The 22,849-nt window shown below is 40.0% G+C and overlaps 1 long non-coding RNA gene across 3 annotated transcripts; it reads left to right on the top strand.

Annotated features, from left to right (window-relative positions):
- The first annotated feature begins 493 nt into the window (after positions 1 to 493).
- On the top strand, positions 494 to 22,067 carry LOC136451790 (uncharacterized). 3 transcript variants are annotated; one of them, XR_010758646.1, is made up of 6 exons: positions 494 to 781; positions 1,260 to 1,360; positions 1,592 to 1,759; positions 2,122 to 2,231; positions 13,563 to 13,725; positions 21,856 to 22,067. It is a non-coding gene; the product is annotated as an uncharacterized lncRNA (long non-coding RNA). The 3 variants fall into 3 exon arrangements; XR_010758648.1 differs by lacking the exon at positions 13,563 to 13,725; XR_010758647.1 differs by lacking the exons at positions 13,563 to 13,725; positions 21,856 to 22,067 and adding an exon at positions 3,656 to 4,314 and having other exon boundaries at positions 2,122 to 3,570.
- Positions 22,068 to 22,849: the final 782 nt, after the last annotated feature.

Here is a 22,849-nt window from a genome sequence, read left to right as displayed (position 1 = left end):
CAAACTTGTTTGGAAAAGCCAAATCTGTTATGTAAACAGACTTATTCCTGAGATTTATTCATCACTACGCGGTGCTAGCATTGATATGTAGTGACTTTCTTGTATTATTTTTCTTTTCTGAATTTTCTTATTTTTTAAGATGTTTTTATACTTTATCTATAGTGGAGTTATCAAATAAGCCAAGACTTATTCCTGGAACCCTGGGCATTGTACATGCACAGCAGAGAAGCCCGTGAGCCATCAGGAAGGATTCATCCACGCATGCATGCTTATCTGACAACGTTGTTTGCGCTAGAGCTGTTCGATGCCAACATCCATCTCCCATTGCATCTGCATACTTCCAAACAGCCACAGGAAAATAACCCCCCACGTGAAATCTCCCCTCCGGCGGGTGTGGAGGGGATTAGCATGTCCAGAGAAATCCCACCCCCTCTGCTTTCTTCCCTTGGTTAATTACCCTCTGTTGCCACGTCCTGAGGGAATAGAGCACGGGGTTCCTTCCCCGGTGCTTCCAAAGTAGGCCTAATAGAAAGTCTAAAAAAAAAGTGGCCTGCCCGCCGCACAGATATGATGATGGAACACGTCTGCTCGACAAAAAGGAAGATAGGATGGAATACGTGCCGTATTATTAAAGCCAGTGCCATATAAATAGCGTGGCAACGGATGCCATTGAATTATTTTCCGTTCTCCCCAACCGATTCCATTCTTCCACCGAGGCAGCGACGAGCTAGGGTTCGTGCAATTTGGGGAGGCTCCAACTATTCCTCCATCGGAATTCCAGGTATTTCGTCGTATATCCCTTGATTTGGAGCCAAGTTAAACTTCAAATGGTCCCCTTCCTTTGATTTCGAGCGAGTCTTGATTCCAAACGATCCTCTTCGCTGATTTTGAGCAAGCGTGGGAAATTGATTGTAATCGTTCTAGATCGAATCTTGTAGGGGCGTGCCTTCATACTGCTGCATATTGTTCTCTGTCCTCACCCCTAGAAAATCAAATAAATTGTGGTCGGATTCAGAGGTCTAGAGGGGTCAGAATTTTATCTAACTCCCATCCTCACCCCTAGAAAATTCAGCTTTGTTTCATAGTTACTACATGGTGGTTACTACAACATTGTCGAATATGGATACTGTATCCCAAACATATCTTCGGTTAGTGGATTAACTGTCCTACATTGGATACTTATGCACAGTGATACTGTATCCCAAACATATCTTCGGTTAGTAGATTAACTGTCCTACTGTTATTGATCTACTCTGCAGAAAAGGTAGTGCGGACAAACTAATGATGTTCTTAGATGTATGGAGCAATGGGATGCCATACCAAATACTGGTGCTGCAATTGTGTTCAGCCCTTGACAAAGGTGAAATTATTTGTCCTCACTATTTATTAGTTTACAGCTTTGGAAATAATCTGAACTTTGCAATTTGTGGATTACTCTATGAAAGAAAACCCCCAATCACGCACTGTCCCTGAATTGCTAATGTCTCATCATGTAACCCTTTTTCCTTTTAATGCGATATATGTGATTCAAGACTTCATTTCAGCATGTGTATACAATTTGTGATCTTAAGGGAGACTTCTTTTTTTGCAGGTATCAGAATGTGGTACAACACGCATTCTCTGTAGTTGCAGCTCACAGCACCGTAGCACAGAGGGCACGCGGCCCTAACCGGAGCCGAAGCGCCCAGCGAGGCCTCCGCCGGACTCCTCCACTCCCGGTGGCTTTGCCTGCTGCATACTCCCTCCATCTCTGCACAAGGTAACAGCTCCCTTCCTTTGTGCTTAGCACCAAACACTTCATATATATTTTCATGACTAATATTGATGTGCTTTTGTAGCCATTTTTGTTTGTCGCTAAGATCAATAAATCTTAATAAACAAACATTTGACGAATCCCCCAAACAATATAATGGTGGCTTACTGAAAGGAGTGGTTGCCTATAAAATTTAGTTGTACAAATCTGCAACCTCTTTATTGTGTTTTCTGATTAATCTGCCTTTCCACTAATGTATGCTACTTACCTGAAGGGTGAAGACCTCATATGTATTGGCCTATCTTACAATGATTACATGTTCTGCTATGTTTCATTGGTTTGATTAGTCATTTTTTGTTCATTTACAGGTTGTACCATCCAGCAAGGCTACCTATCTTGCAGGGACGCCGATCCTGTAGGTTTGGTGGTTGATTGCTATACTAACTATACGTGAGTACAATACCTGCTTGCAAGACAGGTAAAATTTTGAGGTCACTTGGTTCAGACTTTAAAATGTTGCTTTGCAGTTATAATTATGCAATTTGGATGGCGTACTCTGTACTTCATCTCAACGTTATTGCTGTTCCGAGAGCAGAAATTTTTTATGCCGAGTCTGCTGAGTATTAAGGCCTTGTTTAGATCACCTCCAAATTTCAAGTTTTTTCACTCTCTCTCTATCACATCAATTTTTAGCCGCTTGCATGGAGCATTAAATATAGGTAAAAAAATAACTAATTGCACAGTTTAGTTCAAAATCACGAGATGAATCTTTTGAGCTTAGTTGGTCCACGATTGGACAATATTTACCAAATAAGACGAAAGTGCTACTATTCATCGGGTTGCAATTTTTTGCAATCTAAACATGGCCTAAGTATTGACAGGCTCACATGCCATAAATGACAATGTACATGTGCCAGTATGCTGGCCATAAATGGCTACTGTCTGCCAGTATGCAAAGATTCTGCCTTATTTTTTTTGCTCCCTCTGTTCAGTTTCTTTTTTTTTTTTTTTTTGAATCGCCCTCTGTTCAGTTTCGAAGCGTCTACACTGGCACGAGAGAGCAGCCGAAAGGAAGCTCAAATTCGTTTTCGTAATCAGGCGAGGCCCGTCGGCATACTAGTGTAAAAGGATAGTGGGCCCAAGATGTCCTCCAATTTTGATAGCAGCCCACCGATCTCAATGGCCTAGTCTGTTTTTCATCTTGTGACCGACGGATGCTTTGTTTTAAGAAAATTTATGAGTGAAACTAGATGTTCTAAGAACAAACTAGCTTCATACTTCTATCCCTGGTGGCATAGAATTGCTTTCTTTTTTGAAATGAACTTGGGATTTTTTTCATTATCTCTAAGGGCCTATTTGTTCCCCTGAATTGGACCAAATCAAATTCCGGATACCGGCCCGTTTGGGTGACCCCATAATCGAATTCACCATTTCAACCCGTTTCCGACCGATGAAGTGGTGGCATGCTCCTGATTCGGACCCCAGCCCACCCGAAACGCTCAGAATCCCCCTCCTGTCGCCTTCCTTCCCTTCCCCGACTCCATCCCGCCGCCGCTCCCTCCCCGACTCGACTCCATCGTGCCGCCGCCATGGCGTAGCTTCTCCGCACTGCCGCCGCCTCCACCGCTGCAGAGCTTCACCTGTGCGGCCTAGATCCAGATCGCAAGGTTCCCACGCCGCTGCCCTCGACCTGTCCGTGAGCCGCCCTCGACCTGCCCGTGCGTCGCCCTCGACCTACCCGCGCACCCATGCCGCCGTAGATCCTCTCCCGTGTCGCCATCGCCTCGGACAACAGCACCAAAACTCCGCCTCCGCAGGTGTGCTCGCCTTCAAACACATCTCCTTCCCGTTCCTCGATCCGTTAGGGTTTGAAGTTTGAACCGCATCTTCATCGTTTCTTAGGTCTTGGAACTCACCGCTCAAGGTTATCGACTTTTCACCTCTCCATCTTCAAGCCCGGTGAGTCAGACGTGGATCCTCTCCCGTTTTTTTTTCTATGGATCCAGTGACGGCATAACTCTGGCTTCCTGCATGGGGTTTGATTGTGTGACAGCATGTAGGTTAGATGCATGAGCTGCATATATAGATTAGCATAGATCAGTAGCGGATGGATCGGCGGTAGATATGCAGCGAGGAGCTCTAGACATGGAGAGAGATTTGTGCAAGCAAGCTAAGGAGATGGGGATGGCTAGCCTTGCTGATGAGTGGCATATGCACGTGCGAGTGAGCAAGAGAATTTGCCCATATGCATAACCTCTGGTACTGACTGATTAGTTGGCATAAATGATTACTGGTGCATGTTTTGAAAGGATATTTCATTTAACAGCATGCATTGTAGTAGCAGCAATATCTTGTAAATTGTTAGTTTTAGATTGATGATTGGTATCATGTGGTAGTGCACTGGTTCTGTAAAGCAGATAGGTTTTCTTTCCCCTCTTCTGTAGTAGTTAGGCATATGAGGTTGCCTTTTGACAAATATTAGGATAACCTATTGTATTAATTTTGGTTCTGTAATAGGGTTATTACAGAACAAAATGTTATTTTGTTTACAGAGAATTGCTCACAGCTTCAACTTGATCAACTTGTGTCTGTTGCCATATCTTCCATGTTATTAGATTGAAGAATATATCACATCATGTTATATCTTCCATGGTTTTTTGTTTAATTATTATGCACACTTGACACTTAGCTTCAGATACAGTGCACTTAAGTTACGGGTTAAAATTAGGATATATGATTCCTACTGGATGCTGAACTGGTTTTGCAAGTCAAAATAAAATGTATTTGCAGATAGGATGCATTGCAGATTCAACGTATATGGTTAAAGTCCTAGTTTGGTTTTGGATCATTGATGAAACCTAGTTGGACTAAACCTTTTATCTAAGTGTGTGATTAGATAAGATGGTCCAATCCAAGTGGTGGAGCAAGATGAAGTCCATAGTGATGTTTGTGGACATGTGATGATGGTGATCAAGCTCCGGGACTTAAAAAAGTAGAAAGAGAAAAATTAAATGGGCTAAGGCAAAGGTGATATCAATAGGGCTATTTTTGTTTTCGATGATCAAGGACACTATAGAAGTGTGATCACATTTAGTATAGATGGTCGAATTATTAAGAGGGGAGCTCTTACCGGACAACTCGATCATCCGGTGCCACTAGGTGTTGGAAAACTTACATATGCATTTTAGGCCTAGTGCACAATCGGTAAGAAGTGATTAACCTTTGAAAAATGATTATGAAAATGCTAACAAACTTGCACGTGATGGTGAAACACTTGGAGTGTTAGCACATTTGTAAAGGTGGTGAGAAAGGTGAAGAAAAGGTGACGAAACTCGGCATGGGGGCTGCCATGGGGGCACCGCCACCCCTTGTCCGGTGCACCGCCACCCCTAGGGCGGTGATCGGCTGGGAGGCCGAGAGCAGCGAGTTGCCCTGGGGGCACCGCCACCCCTAGGGCGGTGCCCACCTGGACATGGCCGAGTCTCGGGAGAAGTGAAGCGAGCACCGGTGCGTCCGGTGTACATCACTGCGAGGAGAGCGGTACCACCGCCATTTTCTTCTAGAGACTGGTGAAATGGGGTTGGTCAATGTCGTGGGCAACGCCGCCCTGAGGGTGGTGCACCACCATAAAAATCTAGAGAAGGAGGTATTCGGGCAGATGGCCGAGTGATCACCGCCACCCTAGGGGCCGTGCCACCGCTACCTTATTCGGTGCCCTAACGGCTAGTTTTTAGCCGTTGGAAAGTGACCATTGGGAGGGGCATCGCCGTGTCCGGTGCCCTCGTAGAAAGCTGCTCCAAAGGGGTAACAACTCTATTTGCTTGTGGGCTTATTAATAGAGCTAGTGGTCGGCCTTGGCCATCCTCTTGGCACTTCTAACAGCTTCATGCATCCTTTGAGAGCTAAGCACACCATCCCACTCACTTGCACACTTGATTTCATCATCTTGAGTGAGATTGGAGAGCCTCCAGTGTATTGCTTAGTGTTCTAGCATCTTGTGGCACTAGTTGACCGATTTGGGCTAGTGGAGTTCTTGTTACTCTTGGTGTTTGTCAACACCTAGATGCCCCGGTGATTGGTTGATCATCGAGCGGAGGAAGGTGATTGTCTCCGGCTTCGATCATTGTGATTATAAGGGGTTCTTGTTCCTTCCCCGGCGGAGCACCAAAGGCAACTCTAGTGGATTGTGCGTGTCTTGTGTGATCCTTATTTTGTGTTGGTTGTGTGGCACCCTATTGAGGGTTTAGCGTGTAATGCCAATTAGCATGTGAACCTCTAAGTGAGTGAATCGCCACAACGAGGACTAGCTTGCCGACAAGCAAGTGAACCTCGGTAAAAAAATCATTGTGTCATCATTTGATTCCGATGTGATTAGTCTTCATTGGTATTCATTCTTGTGATTAATTGGGTCCTTTGGTGATTGGCTCATTCCTCTACACGACGATATATCACTCCATCCTTCCCGCGCATTTACATTTCTTAGTGTAGCTTGGACCTTTAGTGTAGCTAGTTTTGAGGGCAAGCAAGAGTTGTGTCTAGTAGTTAGTGATGCTCTTTAGTTAGTCTTTGAGAGCACACTAATTTAGTGTAGTGACATGGTCTTTGATTGCTTATAGACAATAGCAACTAGAATTGTGTTAGGTGGCTTGCACTCTTAGTAGGCTAGTGTAACATTCGTTTTGTCTCATATTTGTCTAACCGCTTTGTGTAGTGTTGTAGAAATTTTTATAGGTTATTCACCCTTTTTCTAGCCATTAGGACCTTTTAAGTGGTATCAGAGCCGTGGTCATCGTGATTTGAGGCTTAACAACCTTCGGTGTCAAAATGACTTAAATCAACAACATCAAGAAGCCACCCCAATTTGATGGCACAAATTATCTATATTGGAAGTCAAAGATGACCACGCATAACAAGTCAATCAATAGAAGAGTGTGGAAGGTGGTGGAGACCAAAATTGAGATAGCCGATCTAGAGAATCCCACCGCGGCTGAAGAAGTGTTTCTTCAAAATAATGACATTGCTCTTTATGCTATTTATGATGCTATTGATGAGAGAATATTTGAGCAATCAAGAACATTGAGATGGCTCATGAAGTTTGGACGAAGTTGGAAGAATCATTTGAGCGCACCAAGGCAATAAAGGGTGCAAAGGCATATATTCTCAAGGAGAAATTTGCTAGCTTCGAGATAAAGGAAGATGAGAGTGTCGGACATGTTTCATCGGATGAAAGTGCTTGTCAATGATCTCAAAGCACTTGGTGAGAAGGTAGAGGACAAGGATTTCTCCCATAAGTTCTTGAAATGCTTACCCGCAAGATTTGACATGTTGGTCACCTTACTAGTGAGGACCGGTTTGGACACAATGACACCAAATTAAATCTTAGGAGATATCATGACCGATGATGCTTATAGAGATGATGATGAGAAGAAAGAAAAGAACAAAGAGAAGAAGGATAAGAAGAAGAAGAAGAAGAGTGGCATTCAAAGTCGGTTCATCATCCAAGGATGAGGCCAAGCAAGATACATCAAGTGAAGATGATGGTTCATGGGATGATAATGATGATGAAAAGATGGCTCTCTTTGGTAAGAGATTTAGCAAGTTCATGGTGAAGGGCTACCGTGCTAGAAGGAAGAAGTTTTCTCTAAGAACAAGGAAGAATCAAGAAGGTGCTTCAAGTGTGGAAGCAAGGATCATCTTGTTGCTCAATGCCCATACACTAGCGACAATGATTATGATGACAAGAAGGGCAAGAAGAAGGACAAGAAGGAAAAGAAAGAAAAGAAGGACAAGATGGCCTTCAATAAGAAAAAGGGTGGTTTATATGTGGTCACTTGGGATAGTGATGCTTCCTCAAGTGATGATGATGAAAGTGATTATGACAAAACCACCAAGAAGAAAGCTCTTGCAAGCATTGCTATCAATGAGAAGCCTTCACTTTTCGACACTCCATCATGCTTCATGGCTAAGGCCACTAAGGTACAAACTTGTGATGAGGAACATGATAATGAAAGTAAAAGTGAAAGTGATGATGATGATGAACCCACTAAAGATGAACTAATTGACATGTTAGAAGATGCTAAAGAATATTTTGACGTTAAGAGAAGAAAATACAAAGACTTACGTAAGGAACTAAAATCCCTTAAGCAAGCCTTTGATGAGCTTAATGCATCTCATGAGAGGCTAGAGGAAGCCCATGAGAAGCTTGGCAAAGCTCACAAGATGCTTAAAAAAGCTCATTCCTCTCTACTTAATGAGCAAAATGAGAAGGAGCGTGATGTAACATGTGATAAAGGCTTAACTTATGATATAATTGATGAATCATTCTATAAGCCTATCATTGTTGCTTCCACTAACCCTTCTTATAGCACTTCCACTTCTACCTCATCTAGTAGTGATGGTTTCACTTGTGATGTCTCATCTAATGGTTGAGAATGAGACTCAAGAAGGAGGTAAAAGAGCTCAATCACACCTTGGCTAAGGCCTATGGTGGTGAAGACCGCTTGCTTATGTGCTTTGGTAGCCAAAGAGCTCCTCTCTACAAAGAGGGATTGGGCTATACCCCCAAGAAAGACAAGACGACCTTTACTCCTCACAAGACTAGTTTTGTGAAGAACAATGGTTAGTTTTGCACAAATTGCAAGCAAGTTGGTTATGTAGAGCAAAAGTGCATGAAAATGAAGTCTCAAGCCAATGTATCCTCAATTAAGCTTGATTCTTTCTATATGCTTGCTAAGGGTACAAATTATGTGAAGGCTAAGTTCATTGGTGCACCATGGATGGACTCAAAGAAGAAAGTCATTTGGGTACCAAAGAGCTTAGTAACTAACCTTCAAGGACCCAAGCAAGTTTAGGTACCTAAAAAAATTGATCGTCTTTTTAGGTCAATTACAAAGTCGGAGGATGGCATTGGGTTCTTGATAGTAGGTGCACTCAACACATAACCGGTGATGCAAGAATATTCAACTCGATCAATACCAATGGCAATGATGGTTATGATAGTATCACAGTTGGTGACAATGGCAAAGGCAAGGTCAAAGGCTTGGTAAGATTTCAATATCCAATGACATGAGCATTTTCAATGTATTGCTAGTTGAGAGTTTGAACTTCAATTTGCTATCTGTGGTCAATTGTGTGATCTTGGATTTAAATGCATATTTAGGCTAGATGATGTATAGATTATAAGCGTAGATGGCTCTAACTTGATCTTTAAAGGTTTTAGATACGAGAATCTATACTTGATTGATTTCAATGCTAGTGAAGCTCAATTATCAACATACTTGTTCACTAAATCTAGTATGGGTTGGCTATAGCATAGAAGGCTTGGTCATGTTGGAATGAAACAATTGAATAGATTGGTTAAGCATAATTTGGTTACAGGCTCGAAAGATGTTATGTTTGAGAAGGATAAGCTTTGTAGTTCTTGTTAAGCCGTCAAACAAGTTGGAAACACCCATCTTAAGAAAAGCATGATGTGCACTAGTAAAGTATTTAAGTTATTGCACATAGATTTGTTTGGACCAACACAATACACTAGCATCGGTGGAAAAAATATGGCTTTGTGATAGTGGATAACTATATAAGATAAACTTGGATATTCTTTCTAGTGGACAAGAGTGATGTGTTTGCAACATTCAAATCATTTGTCAAGTGCATACACAATGAGTTTTAAACAACCATTAAAAGAGTTAGAAGTGACAATGGTAGTGAGTTTAAGAACATAAAAATTGATGAGTTGTGTGATGATTTTGGAATTAGACATCAATTCTTAGCCAAGTACACTCCACAATCAAATGGTCTTGTTGAGTGGAAAAATAGAATCTTGATTGACATGGCAAGATCAATGTTGAGTGAGTATAATGTGAGTCAATCCTTTTGGACCAAAGCTATCAACACGGCTTGTTATTGTAGCAACCGCATCTATTGTTACCTTGAAAAAAAAGACACCATATGAGCTCTTGAATGGTAGAAGGCCAAATATTGAATATTTTTGGGTCTTTGGTTGCAAATGCTATATCTTGAAGAAAGACACTAGATTAGGCAAGTTTGAGAAAAAGTGTGATGAAGGATTCCTATTTGGATACTCTACTATAAGCAAAGCATATAGAGTTTGGAATTTGGCAAGTGATACTCTTGAAGAGGTGCATGATATTGAATTTGATGAAACCAAGGGTTCCCAAGATAAAAATGAGAGCTTGAAAAATGTTAAAGGCATTCAACTTTCAAATGCCATGAAGAACATGGATGTTGGTGAATTGAGGCCTAGATAAGTGAATGATGATAAAGATGATCAAGAGCAAGTGCTCTCTAACTCAAATGTACAAGTTGACACTAATCAAGTTCAAGTGACTCATGATAATGTGCAAGATCAAGTGACTAGTACATCATCTCAATCCAATGAGCAAGCAAGTGCAAGCAATCAAGTTCCAATACTCCAACCAACCAATATTGCAAGAGATCATCCATTAGACACTATAATTGTAGATATTTCTAGAGATGTACAAACTAAATCAAGATTGGTTTTATTTTGTGAGCATTTCTCATTTGTATCATCCATTGAACCAAAGAAAATAGATGAAGCATTGAAGGATTTTGATTAGGTGAATGCTATGCATGAAAAATTGAAGAACTTCACTAGAAATTAAGTATGGAAATTAGTTGAGAGACCAAAGGGACACAATGTGATTGGAACCAAATGGGTCTATAGAAACAAGCAAGATCAAGATGGGATAGTTGTAAGGAATAAAGTAAGATTGGTAGCATAAGGCTATACACAAGTTGAAGGTCTTGACTTTGGAGAAATATATGCCCTGGTCGCTAGATTGGAAACAATTAGAATCTTGCTAGCCTATGCTTGTGCCCACAACATTAAGCTCTATTAAATGGATGTCAAGAGTGTATTTCTAAATAACTACATCAATGAAGAAGTATATATTGAGCAACCTCCTGGTTTTATAAGAAGCTCAACCATGTGTACAAGTTGAAGAAGGCTTTATATGGCTTGAAGCAAGCACTTATAGCATGGTATGAGAGGTTGACGGAGTTCTTACTCTTTCAAAGGGATTCATAATGGGTTAGGTTGACACCACACTTTTCACTAAGAAGATTGGCAAGGACTTGTTTATGTTGCAAATCTATGTTGATGATATCATATTTGTATCAACCAATAAAGATTTTTATGAAGAGTTTAGAAAGATGATGGCTAATGAGTTTGAGATGTCCATGATTGGAGAGTTGAGTTACTTCCTTGGTCTTCAAATCAAGCAATTAGCCATTGTGATCTGACGCTTTAGTTTTAACTCAGAGTGACACGTGGCAAAAATTAGTGGACCGGACGTTGTGTCCAGGGTTCGGTTAGTATGACCGGAGCATCTGGTCAGAGCACAGTGTGCCCAGTGAAGGGGTACAACGGCTTTATTTCATGGGGGCTTCTATTTAAGCCTCATGGTCGGCTATGGCTCACATCTTTGGTCATTTTCATTGACATAACAACCTTATGAGCTAAGCCAAAGCCCTCCCACTCATCTCCATCATTGATTCATCATCATAGTGAGATTGGGAGTGATCCAAGTGCATTGCTTGAGTGATTACATCTAGAGGCACTTGGTGTTCGTGTTTTGCTATGGATTTCGTTTGTTACTCTTGGTGGTTGCCACCACCTAGACGACTTGGAGCAGCGAGGATCATTGAGCGGAGGCTTAACAATCTTCGGTGTTAAAATAACTCAAATCAACAACACCAAGAAGCCACCCAATTTGATGGCATAAATTATCCTTATTGGAAGTCAAAAATGACTACACACATCAAGTCAATCAATAGAAAGATGTGAAAGGTGATAGAAACCAAAATTGAGATTGGTGATCCGGAGAATCCCACCATCATCGAAGAAGTGCTTCTCCAAAACAATGATATTGCTCTAAGTGCCATTCATGATGCAATTGATGAAAGAACATTTGAGCAAATCAAGAATATCGAGATGGCACATGAAGCTTGGAAGAAGTTAGAAGAATCATTTGAGGGCACTCAAGCCATGAAGGGTGCAAAGGCTTACATTCTCAAAGAGAAGTTTGCAAGCTTCAAGATGAAGGAGGATGAGAGTATGTCGGAGATGTTTCATAGGCTTCAAGTGCTTATCAATGATCTCAAAGCATTTGGAGAAGATGTGAAGGACAAGGACTTCTCTCACAAGTTCTTGAGATGCTTGCCTTCAAGATTTGGAACATTGGTCACAATTCTAGTGAGGAGTGGTTTGGACACCATAACACCAAACCAAGTGTTGGGAGACATCATCACCGATGATACATATAGAGATGAAGATGAGAAGGAAGAAAAGGAGAAGAAAGATGAGAAGAAGGATGAGAAGAAAAAGAGTGTGGCATTCAAAGCCACATCATCCAAGGGCAAAGCAAAGCAAGAAACATCAAGTGAAGAAGATGAATCATGGGATGATGATGATGATGATGAGAAGATGGCTCTCTTGTCAAGAGATTTGGTAAGTTCATGGTGAAGAAGGGCTACCGTGCTAGAAGAAAGAAGTCTTCATCCAAGAACAAAGAAGAGTCAAGAAGGTGCTTTAAAGTGTGGAAGCAAATATCATCTTGTTGCTCAATGCCCATACAATAGTGACAATGATGATGACAACAAGAAGAACAAGAAGAAGGACAAGAAGAAAAAGAAAGAGAAGAAGGACAAGATGGCCTTCAAGAAGAAAAAGGGTGGTTCATATGTAGTTCCTTGGGATAGTGATGCTTACTCAAGTAATGATGATGATGATAGTGATGATCACAAGACCACCAAGAAGGTTCTTGCAAGTATCGCCATCAATGAGAAGCCTTCTCTCTTCGAATCTTCATCATGCTTCATGGCTAAGGCCACTAAGGTATAATCTTGTGATGATGAAAGTGATGAAGAACATGTTGATGATAATGAACATGAAAATGAAAATGATAGAGATAGTGATGATGATGAACCTACTAAGGACGAATTATTTGATATGCTAGAAGATGCTAAAGAACACTTTGACATTAAGAGAAGGGAATGCAAGAGCTTGAATAAGGAGGTAAAAGCCCTTAAGCAAGCTCTTGATGAGCTCAAAGCAACTCATGAGAAGCTAGAGGTAGCCCATGAGAAGCTTGGCAAGACTTACAAAAAGCTTGAAAAGCTCATTCCACTTTGCTTAATGAATAAGATAAAAAGAAGCATGTTGAAACTTGTGATGTAGGTGTAACTTGTGATTTAATTGGTACATCACTATCTATGCCTATCATTGTTGCTACTATTAACCCTTCTTGTAGTACTTTCACTTCTACCTCATCTAGTAGTGATGGTCTCACTTGTGATGCCTCACTAGTGGTTGAGAATGAGAACCTCAAGAAGAAGGTCACTAAGCTCACTCATACCCCAGCTAAGGTTTATGGTGGTGAGGACCGCTTGCTTATATGCTTGGGTAGCCAAAGAGCTTCTATCTACAAAGAGGGATTGGGCTATACCCCCAAGAAAGATAAGGCGACCTTTGCTCCTCATAAGACTAGTTTTGTGAAGAACAATGGTCGGTTTTACACTAGTTGCAAGCAAGTGGGTCACAAAGAGCAAGAATGCAAAAATAAGAGCAAAAACGTTAATGTATCCTTTATAAAGTTTGATTCATGCTATATGCTTACTAAGGGTACAAATGGTGTAAAGACTAAGTTCATTGGTAAACCATGGATGGGCTCAAAGAAGAAAGTTATTTGGGTACCAAAGAGCCTAGTGACTAACCTTCAAGGACCCAAGCAAGTTTAGGTATCTAAAAAGAATTGATCTTCTTTTGTAGGTTAATTATAAAGCCGGAGGAAGGCATTGGGTTTTTGATAGTGGGTGCACTCAACACATGACCGGTGATGCAAGAATGTTCAACTCAATTAACACAAATGGCAATGATGGTTATGATAGTATCACTTTTGGTGACAATGGCAAAGGCAAGGTCAAAGGGCTTGGTAAGATTGCAATATCCAACGACATGAGCATATCTAATATGTTGCTAGTAGAGAGCTTGAACTTTAATTTGCTATTCATGGCACAATTATGTGATCTTGGATTTAAATGCATATTTGGGATAGATAATGTAGAGATCATAAGTGTAGATGGCTCTAATTTAATCTTCAAAGGCTTTAGATATGAGAATTTATACTTAGTTGATTGCAATGCTAGTGAAGCTAGATTATCTACATGCTTGTTCACTAAGTCTAGCATAGGTTGGTTATGGCATAGAAGGCTTGGTCACGTTGAAATGAAATAATTGAATAAATTGGTTAAGCATGACTTAGTTAAAGGCTTGAAAGATGTGTTTAAAAAGGATAAGCTTTGTAGCTCTTGTCAAGCTGGCAAACAAGTTAGAAACACCCATCCTAAGAAAAGCATGATGAGCACTAGTAAAGCATTTGAGTTATTGCACATGGATTTGTTTGGGCCAATACAATACACTAGTATCGATGGAAACAAATATGGATTTGTGATAGTGGATGACTACACTAGATACACATGGGTATTCTTTCTAGTGGATAAAAATGATGTATTTGCAACATTCAAATTATTTGTCAAAGGCATTCATAATGAGTTTGAAACAACTATTAAGAGAGTTAGAAGTAACAATGGTAGTGAGTTCAAGAACACTAGAATTGATAAGTTATGTGATGAATTTAGAATTATACATCAATTTTCGGTTAAGTACACACCTCAATCAAATGGCCTTGCTGAGAGGGAAAATAGAACACTCATTGATATGGCAAGGTCTATGCTTAGTGAGTATAATGTGAGTCAATCTTTTTGGACCAAAGCTATCAACACGGCTTGCTATTGTAGCAACCGTCTCTATTGTCACCGATTGAAAGAAAAGACACCATATGAGCTCTTGAATGGTAGAAAGCCCAACATTGTATATTTTTTGGTCTTTGGTTGCAAATGCTATATCTTAAAGAAAGGCACAAGATTGGGCTAGTTTGATAAGAAATGTGATGAAGGATTCCTACTTAGTTATTCCACTACAAGCAAAGCTTATAGAGTTTGGAATTTAGATAGTGGTACTCTTGAGGAAGTTCATGATGTTGAATTTGATGAAACCAAGGGTTCACAAGTAGAGAATGAAAACTTAGAAGATGTTAGAGGCATTCAACTTTCAAATGCCATGAAGAACATGAATATTGGTGAACTAAGACCTAGGCAAGTGAATGATGATGAAGATGGTGCAAGTGCTCTCTAACTCAAGTGTGCAAGATGATACAAATCAAGTTAATGCAAATGACTCTCATGACAATGAACAAGATCAAGTGGCTAGTACATCATCTCAACCCAATGATCTAGCAAGTGCAAGCAATCAAGTTCCATTGCTCCAACCAACAAGTATTGCAAGAGATCATCCTTTGGATACAATCATTGGTAATATTTCAAGAGGTGTGCAAACAAGATCAAGATTGGCATCATTTTGTGAACACTTCTCATTTGTGTCATCCATTGAACCAAAGAAGATAGATGAAGCTTTGAAGGATGTTGATTGGGTGAATGCTATGCATGAAGAATTGAATACATTTACAAGAAATCAAGTATGGGAGTAGGTAGAAAGACCAAAGGGACACAATGTGATTGGAACCAAATGGGTCTTTAGAAACAAGCAAGATCAAGATGGGATAGTCGTAAGGAACAAAGCAAGATTGGTAGCACAAGGCTATACATAAGTTGAAGGTCTTGACTTTGGAGAAACATATGCCTCGGTTGCTAGATTGGAAGCAATTAGAATCTTGCTAGCCTATGCTTGTGCTCACAACATCAAGCTCTATCAAATGGACGTTAAGAGTGCATTTCTCAATGGTTATATCAATGAAGAAGTTTATATTGAGCAACCTCTCGGTTTTGAAGATGACAAGAAGCCCAATCATGTGTACAAGTTAAAGAAGGCATTGTATGGCTTGAAGCAAGCACCTAAAGCATGGTATGAGAGATTGAGGGATTTCCTACTTTCTAAAGGGTTCACGATAGATAAAGTTGACACCACTCTTTTCATCAAGATTGAAAAAGATCTATTTGTATTGCAAATCTATGTTGATGACATCATATTTAGATCAACCAATCAAGAATTTTATGATGAGTTTGGAAAGATGATGGCTAATGAGTTTGAAATGTCCATGATTAGAGAATTGAGTTACTTCCTTGGTCTTCAAATCAAGCAATTAAAGAATGGTATATTTATGAGTCAAGGCAAGTACATCAAGGACATGATCAAGAAGTTTGGAATAATTGATAGCAAAGTCATTAGCACACCAATAGGAACCAATGGCAACTAGGATAGTGATGCAAGTGGAAACATGGTGGATCAAAAATTATATCGGTCTATGATTGGAAGCCTACTCTATGTGACCGTATTAAGGCCGGATGTCATGTTTAGTGTATGCATGTGTGCAAGATTTCAAGCCTCACCAAGAGAAAGTCATTTAAAGGCTACAAAGAGGATATTGAGGTACTTGAAGCATACACCAAATGTTGGTTTGTGATATCCTAAAGGAGGAAAGTTTGAGCTAGTTGGTTACTTCGACTCAGATTATGCGGGATGTAAGGTTGAAAGGAAGAGCACCTCGGGCATATGTCAATTGTTGGGAAGATCACTTGTTTCATGGTCATCAAAGAAGCAAAATATTATAGTATTATCAACCGCCGAAGCCGAATACATATCTGTCGGTAGTTGTTGTGCACAAGTACTTTGGATGAAGGCCACTTTGAGTGACTTTGGAATTAAGTTCAAGAAAGTGCCATTGCTATGTGACAATAAGAGTGCAATCAAGTTAACCAACAATCCGGTTCAACATGCAAGAACAAAGCACATTGATGTCCGCCACCATTTCATAAGAGATCACCAACAAAAAGGGGACATTTGTATTGAGAGTGTAGGCACTGAAGATCAACTTGCCGATATATTCACCAAGCCATTGGATGAGAAAATATTTTACAAGCTAAGGAATGAGTTGAACATATTGGATTTCTCAAATATATGTTGATGCACCCCCACTTATATGACATGCCTCTCTTTCGAGCAATCAAGATAAAAATTGATTGGCATACATATATCCTTTGCTAAGGACTTGTTTAGTGCACCTAATCATTCCTCATGTCTTAGGCTCATTCATAAAAATCAAATAAATTTGATGCTTGTATGGTACCGCTATTGCTTCTATGCTTGACTTGATCTAGTGGTAGCATATGACATGTTTGTGGGCTTGTGAACCTAGTGTTTGATCTAGAAAATGAGTTACAAGTGTTTAACTCAACATGGTACAAGATAACCCTTGAAATGAGGTGTGAAGAAGCTTGTCCTTGATCAAACCAAGTTAAATATCCTTAGCAAGTGCTCTAGATTGAACCAAATTTAAGAAAATGATCCTCACCCCATTGATTGACATTGATAATCTTAACCTAGCTAAAATTGAACCTTTGTGGCCATTGATGACAAAGGGGGAGAAATTGCACAAAGATAAGGTTAAATGACAAAGGGGGAGAACTTTGACATAGGGGGTTAAATAACAAAGGGGGAGAACTTTGACATAGGGGGAGAGATATGAGAAAGTAAGGGGATCAATTCAAATTTTGAGCACACAAGTAGGGGGATCAAGCTCATAAACTTGATTATTGCATTTGGATGTGTATTTCATATGTTTGCTTGCATGGCACAAGTTTTAAATTCAAAATTCCATGCTTGTGTGGTGTATGCTAGTTGTAGGTTTGAATGATGAAATGAAAAGCTAGCATGCATAGGTTGAGTAACTAGACTTGTGTTTATATTATGAAAACTAGACTCTTGCTTCTAATGTTGATCTCATAGGATATTCTAATTTTTGTGTGCATGTCTAGTTACTAATGGTTGATTGATTGGCTCCATCATTTTTATGTGCGCTAAGTGCTTTGAGATCATTGATAAGCACTTGAAGCATATGAAATATCTCCGGTACACTTCCATCCTCCTTCATCTTGAAGCTTGCAAACTTCTCTTTGAGAATGTAAGCCTTTGCACCCTTCACGGCTTGAGTGCCCTCAAATGATTCTTCTAACTTCTTCCAAGCTTCATGTGCTATCTCGATATTCTTGATTTGCTCAAATATTCTTTCATCAATTGCATCATGAATAACACTTAGAGCAATATTATTGTTTTGGAGAAGCACTTCTTCGGCGGCGATGGGATTCTCCAAATCACCAATCTCAATTTTGGTTTCAAACACCTTCCACACCTTTCTATTGATTGACTTGATGTGTGTGGTCATTTTTGACTTCCAATAAGGATAATTTGTGCCATTAAATTGGGGTGACTTCTTAGTGTTGTTGATTTGAGCTATTTTAACACCGAAGGTTGTTAAGCCTCAAATAACGGTGATCTTAGCTTTGATACCACTTGAAAGGTCCTAATGGCTAGAGGGGGGTGAATAGCCTAATAAAATTTCTACAACAACACTTATCAAAATGGTTAGACAATTATGAGGCGAAGCAACTGTTACGCTAGCCTACTTAAAATACAAGCCACCTACCACAATTCTAGTTTAGATAGTGTCTATTCACACAATAGTTATGACTCTACCCTATGTTAGTGTGCTCTTAAAGGCTAACTAAAGAGCCACACCAACCAAGCAAGCAAGCTCTCACAACTAGCTACACTAAAGAGCTTGTCAACTAGTTTGCGGTAAAGTATTGAGAGTGATCAAGAGGGTTATATCGCCGTGTCAAGGAGTGAACTAATCAATCACAAGGATGAATAACAATGAAGACCAATCACCTCGGGATCAAAGGATGAACACAATGATTTTTACCGAGGTTCACTTGCTTGCCGGCAAGCTAGTCCTTGTTGTGGTGATTCACTCACTTGGAGGTTCACGCGCTAATTGGCTTCACACGCCAAACCCTCAATAGGGTGCCGCACAACCAATACAAGATGAGAATCACACAAGCCACGAGCAATCCACTAGAGTATCTTTTGGCGCTCCGCCGGGGAAAGGTCAAGAACCCCTCACAATCACCACGATCGGAGCCGGAGACAATCACCACCCTCCGCTCAACGATCCTCGCTGCTCCAAGCCATTTAGGTGGCGGCAACCACCAAGAGTAACAAGCAAAATCCGCAGCGAAACACGAACACCAAGTGCCTCTAGATGTAATCACTCAAGCAATGCACTTGGATCACTCCTAATCTCACTATGATGATGAATCAATGATGGAGATGAGTGGGAGGGCTTTGGCTTAGCTCACAAGGTTGCTATGTCAATGAAAATGGCCAAAGATGTGAGCCATAGCCGGCCATGGGGCTTAAATAGAAGCTCCCACGAAATAGAGCCGTTGTACCCCTTCACTGGGCACACTGCGCTCTGACTGGACCCTGGACACAGCATCCGGTCCACTGATTTTTGCCACGTGTTACTCTGAGTTAAAATAGAAACGTCAGATCACAACGGCTAGGTGCTGACCAGACGCTCTGGCAAAACTGACCGGACGCTGGAGCCTCAGCGTCTGGTTGAGTACAGTAAGGGTCCAAAACTGTTTTTCCTTGACCGGACGCGTCCGGTCCACCTCGACCGGACACAGCTCAGCGTTCGGTGGAGTACCCTAGCCATTGTACCGCCAGGTCAGCACGACCGGACACAGACAGTTAGCGTCCGATGCATTTAGATCCAGCGCCCGGTCACTTGATCGACGCTGGCATCTCCTCTGTCTTCTTCACCCTTGTTCAAATATGCCAACCACCAAGTGTATCATCTTGTGCACATGTGTTAGCATATTTTCTCAAATATTTTCAAAGGTATTAGCACTCCACTAGATCCTAAATGCATATGCAATGAGTTAGAGCATCTAGTGGCATTTTGATAACCGCATTCTGATACGAGTTTCACCCCTCTTAATAGTACGGCTATCAATTCTAAATGTGATCACACTCTCTAAGTGTCTTGATCACCAAAACAAAATAGCTCCTACAAGTTATACCTTTGCCTTGAGCTTTTTATTTTTTTCTTTCTTCTTTTCAAGTTTAAGCCCTTGATCATCGCCATGCCATCACTATTGTCATGTTATGATCTTCATTAGCTTCTCCACTTGAAGTGTGCTACCTATTTCATGATCACTTGATAAGCTAGGTTAGCACTTAGGGTTTCATCAATTCACCAAAACCAAACTAGAGCTTTCAGTATGCCACGTCAACACCAAAATAATTTCTGCGCATCTTGACCATAGATTCTATGCACCTAATCGGTAGTATCGTGCCATGATTCAAATTTTAAATTTTGGAGAAGATGAGGTCGTCTCCATGTTTATATGCTCTCACTCACAAGATTTTATACGTAGACAGAAGCATAAATCTTTATATCATAATGTGCAAAATTTTAAAATTTAAATTTTTCTAAAAATATATTCACAATAGATCTTGAATCGTGCACAAAAATATCAGGAGTTCAATGGTAAAAACTGTTTTTGAATCGGATGCTTCGTTGAAGAATTATAATGAAAAAATAGAAGAGATTGGATTGGGTTGCATGCATGCATGCATGCGTGAGCCTTGTCAGGTTATGTTAGGTGGAACGTCCAGTTCGTGGAGAAGTTTCTTTATTCATCCAACTATTGATTTTTATGCATCGTCACGACAAAAACATTTCTACACAGCTTGATCTCGAATTTTATGTATCCGATCATCTAAGTGTGCAGGGGTCCCACCTGCGCGCCCGTGTCAGCTAAGCGAACCTAGATGGTTGGGCTGGGTGGGAAGGGGGGCTAGCTGGAGCTCTCCATTAGCTATTGGAAGCCTCGGGCTCCCAATAGCGGGGCCCTATATATATATAGGTGTAGAATATTATTTTAGACCGCAAGCCAAAACTGACTAAAAAATACTGAGTAGTACTAAATCGCGTTCAGTATCAGTCGATACTACACCCAGTACCTCGAAATACTAAAAAATAGTGAAACGTGACTACCGAACAGTACTGAATTTTATTCAGTATAATAGCTTGGGGTAGAATATTATTCTACACCGAAGCCAAAACTGACCCGAAAAAAATACTGAGTAGTACTAAATCGCGTTCAGTATCATTCAGTAATACACCCAGAAGCTCGAAATACTGAAAAATACTGAAACGCGACTAATGAACTATACTAAATTTTATTCAGTATATTAGGATAGAATAGTAAATATAATATCTATCTATAAAGAGTTCTCGGCCGTCTCTTGTCACATTTTGAACATGCATGGCAGAAATGTTAGATTATGAGCTGGCTTGTGCCGAGCTGTTAATTAAGAGCAAGTATAATAGTAGACTGTAAGCAGACTAAATACTGATGTGGAGAAAAAAAGATAGAAGAGAGAGGAGAAGCAGGCTTGATGGGCTGCCGACGGTATAGTCAGCCTTGCTCTAATCAACTAGACCTTCAGGCATGATGAATAAAATAAGATACGTACTAACTAACGTCCGTTTCAATATTGTATCTGAATTTGAAATATGTCATAAATTTTGTTTATGTTTCTAACGATGTGTAACGCATGAATTTGAAAAACCGAAATTGATCCAGGACCAACTAATGGGCCTGTTTGGTACACCTTCGCTAACAGCTTCATAAACTACTATGAGCTATTTTTTATTTTCAAAATTACTAACTTTTTTTTTCTTTCCTTTCACCCGGGGATGGGATGGGAGAGAGCTAAAAAAACGTGGCCTCGGTGACCGAGCTGGCTGTGCTCCAGTGACCGAGCCTGCAGCGCCTCGGCGAACGTGCCATAGGGAAGAAGATGCGCAAAGGGAAAAATCCTGTGAAAAAAATAGAATAAAAAATAAATAAGAGGTATTATAGTTATTTTATTCATTTGGTCCATCATGTGAACGTACTTTACCAAACAATTTTTCTAAAATAGCTCAACTTCACTGAGTATTTTGCAAAAAAAAAACAGCTTAAATGATGAAGCTGAGCTATGCCAAACGAGATAAATTTATATGCACCTAATTAATGAAAGAATATTGTATCAGCTAGCGCATGTATGATATGCAGCTGATTAGATTTGATATTTTTTTGTTTATGATCTATTAATCTGGACTAAAAAGAATGGGAAATGGCTGCTGCAGGACATCCGCGAACTTCTCTACTGTGTATTAAGGGACTTGCTAAAATTTAAGTGCTTGAACTTCAGTTTCCTTTTAGGTGACGATTATTGTACATATTTTATATAAGAATTGCAATTTTAGTTGGCTGTAATTTTTATAGGCACAATCTGTAATTTTTTATTCCAAGAATTAAAAGGGATTTGCTAAATTTTAGGTGCCTGAATTTTAGTGTTCTTTCATACGACGGTTATTACATATATTTTATATTAAAATTGCATCTCTAGTTTGTTGTAATTTATGTAGACACAATCTACAATTTTTTATTCCGATAACAAAAAAAAAACGGGTCAAACAAAACCACAAACCTAACAAAATATGAAATGTATTGGCACAAAGACAGTTTAACAATTTACAATTATTTCTATAGTTAGACAAAGACAAAAATTCGATATATTATGACACAAAGACAAATAACAAATCATAAAAGTGATAATTTACTTGTTAATTGGTAGTACAAGAATGTTGCCTGAAATCATCCTAAAATTCAGGCACAAGTGTAAAACAAAATCTAATTTATTGGCGTATAACAAAAATTCAGGAGGCATGGGAGAAATGGTGCATTAAACATGCGAACTGCATCAAATAAGAAAGGACATGCTGAAGATATATACGACACATGTAAATCAGATGGGCACTGTGAGCATGTAAATCCAAGTGATAAAGATAAAAGGGCATGCAGACGAATATATCCGCAAACGTGGAGTTCTCGCTGTCAGTTTGGATTCCATACCACTACACTAATATACTCCAGAGTACTTTGCCAACTTGCTTAATTAATCAGAACGTGGATCTCTTGGTCAACTAGCTGGTCTAATTAGCTATTATATTATTCCAGAGTCGAGATGGCTTAGAATAGAAGAAAAGAAATATCACTGTATATAAGAAGAAGCTAATAGGAGTACTACAAATTCGCACGACGCACGGATATATTATATTATTATTATTATATATACTA

This window comes from Miscanthus floridulus, chromosome 5 (assembly GCF_019320115.1).
Source record: "Miscanthus floridulus cultivar M001 chromosome 5, ASM1932011v1, whole genome shotgun sequence".
In the NCBI taxonomy this organism is placed as follows: domain Eukaryota; kingdom Viridiplantae; phylum Streptophyta; class Magnoliopsida; order Poales; family Poaceae; genus Miscanthus; species Miscanthus floridulus.
Note: the sequence above shows the minus strand (reverse complement) of the source record. Positions and strands in the feature narration are given on the sequence as shown.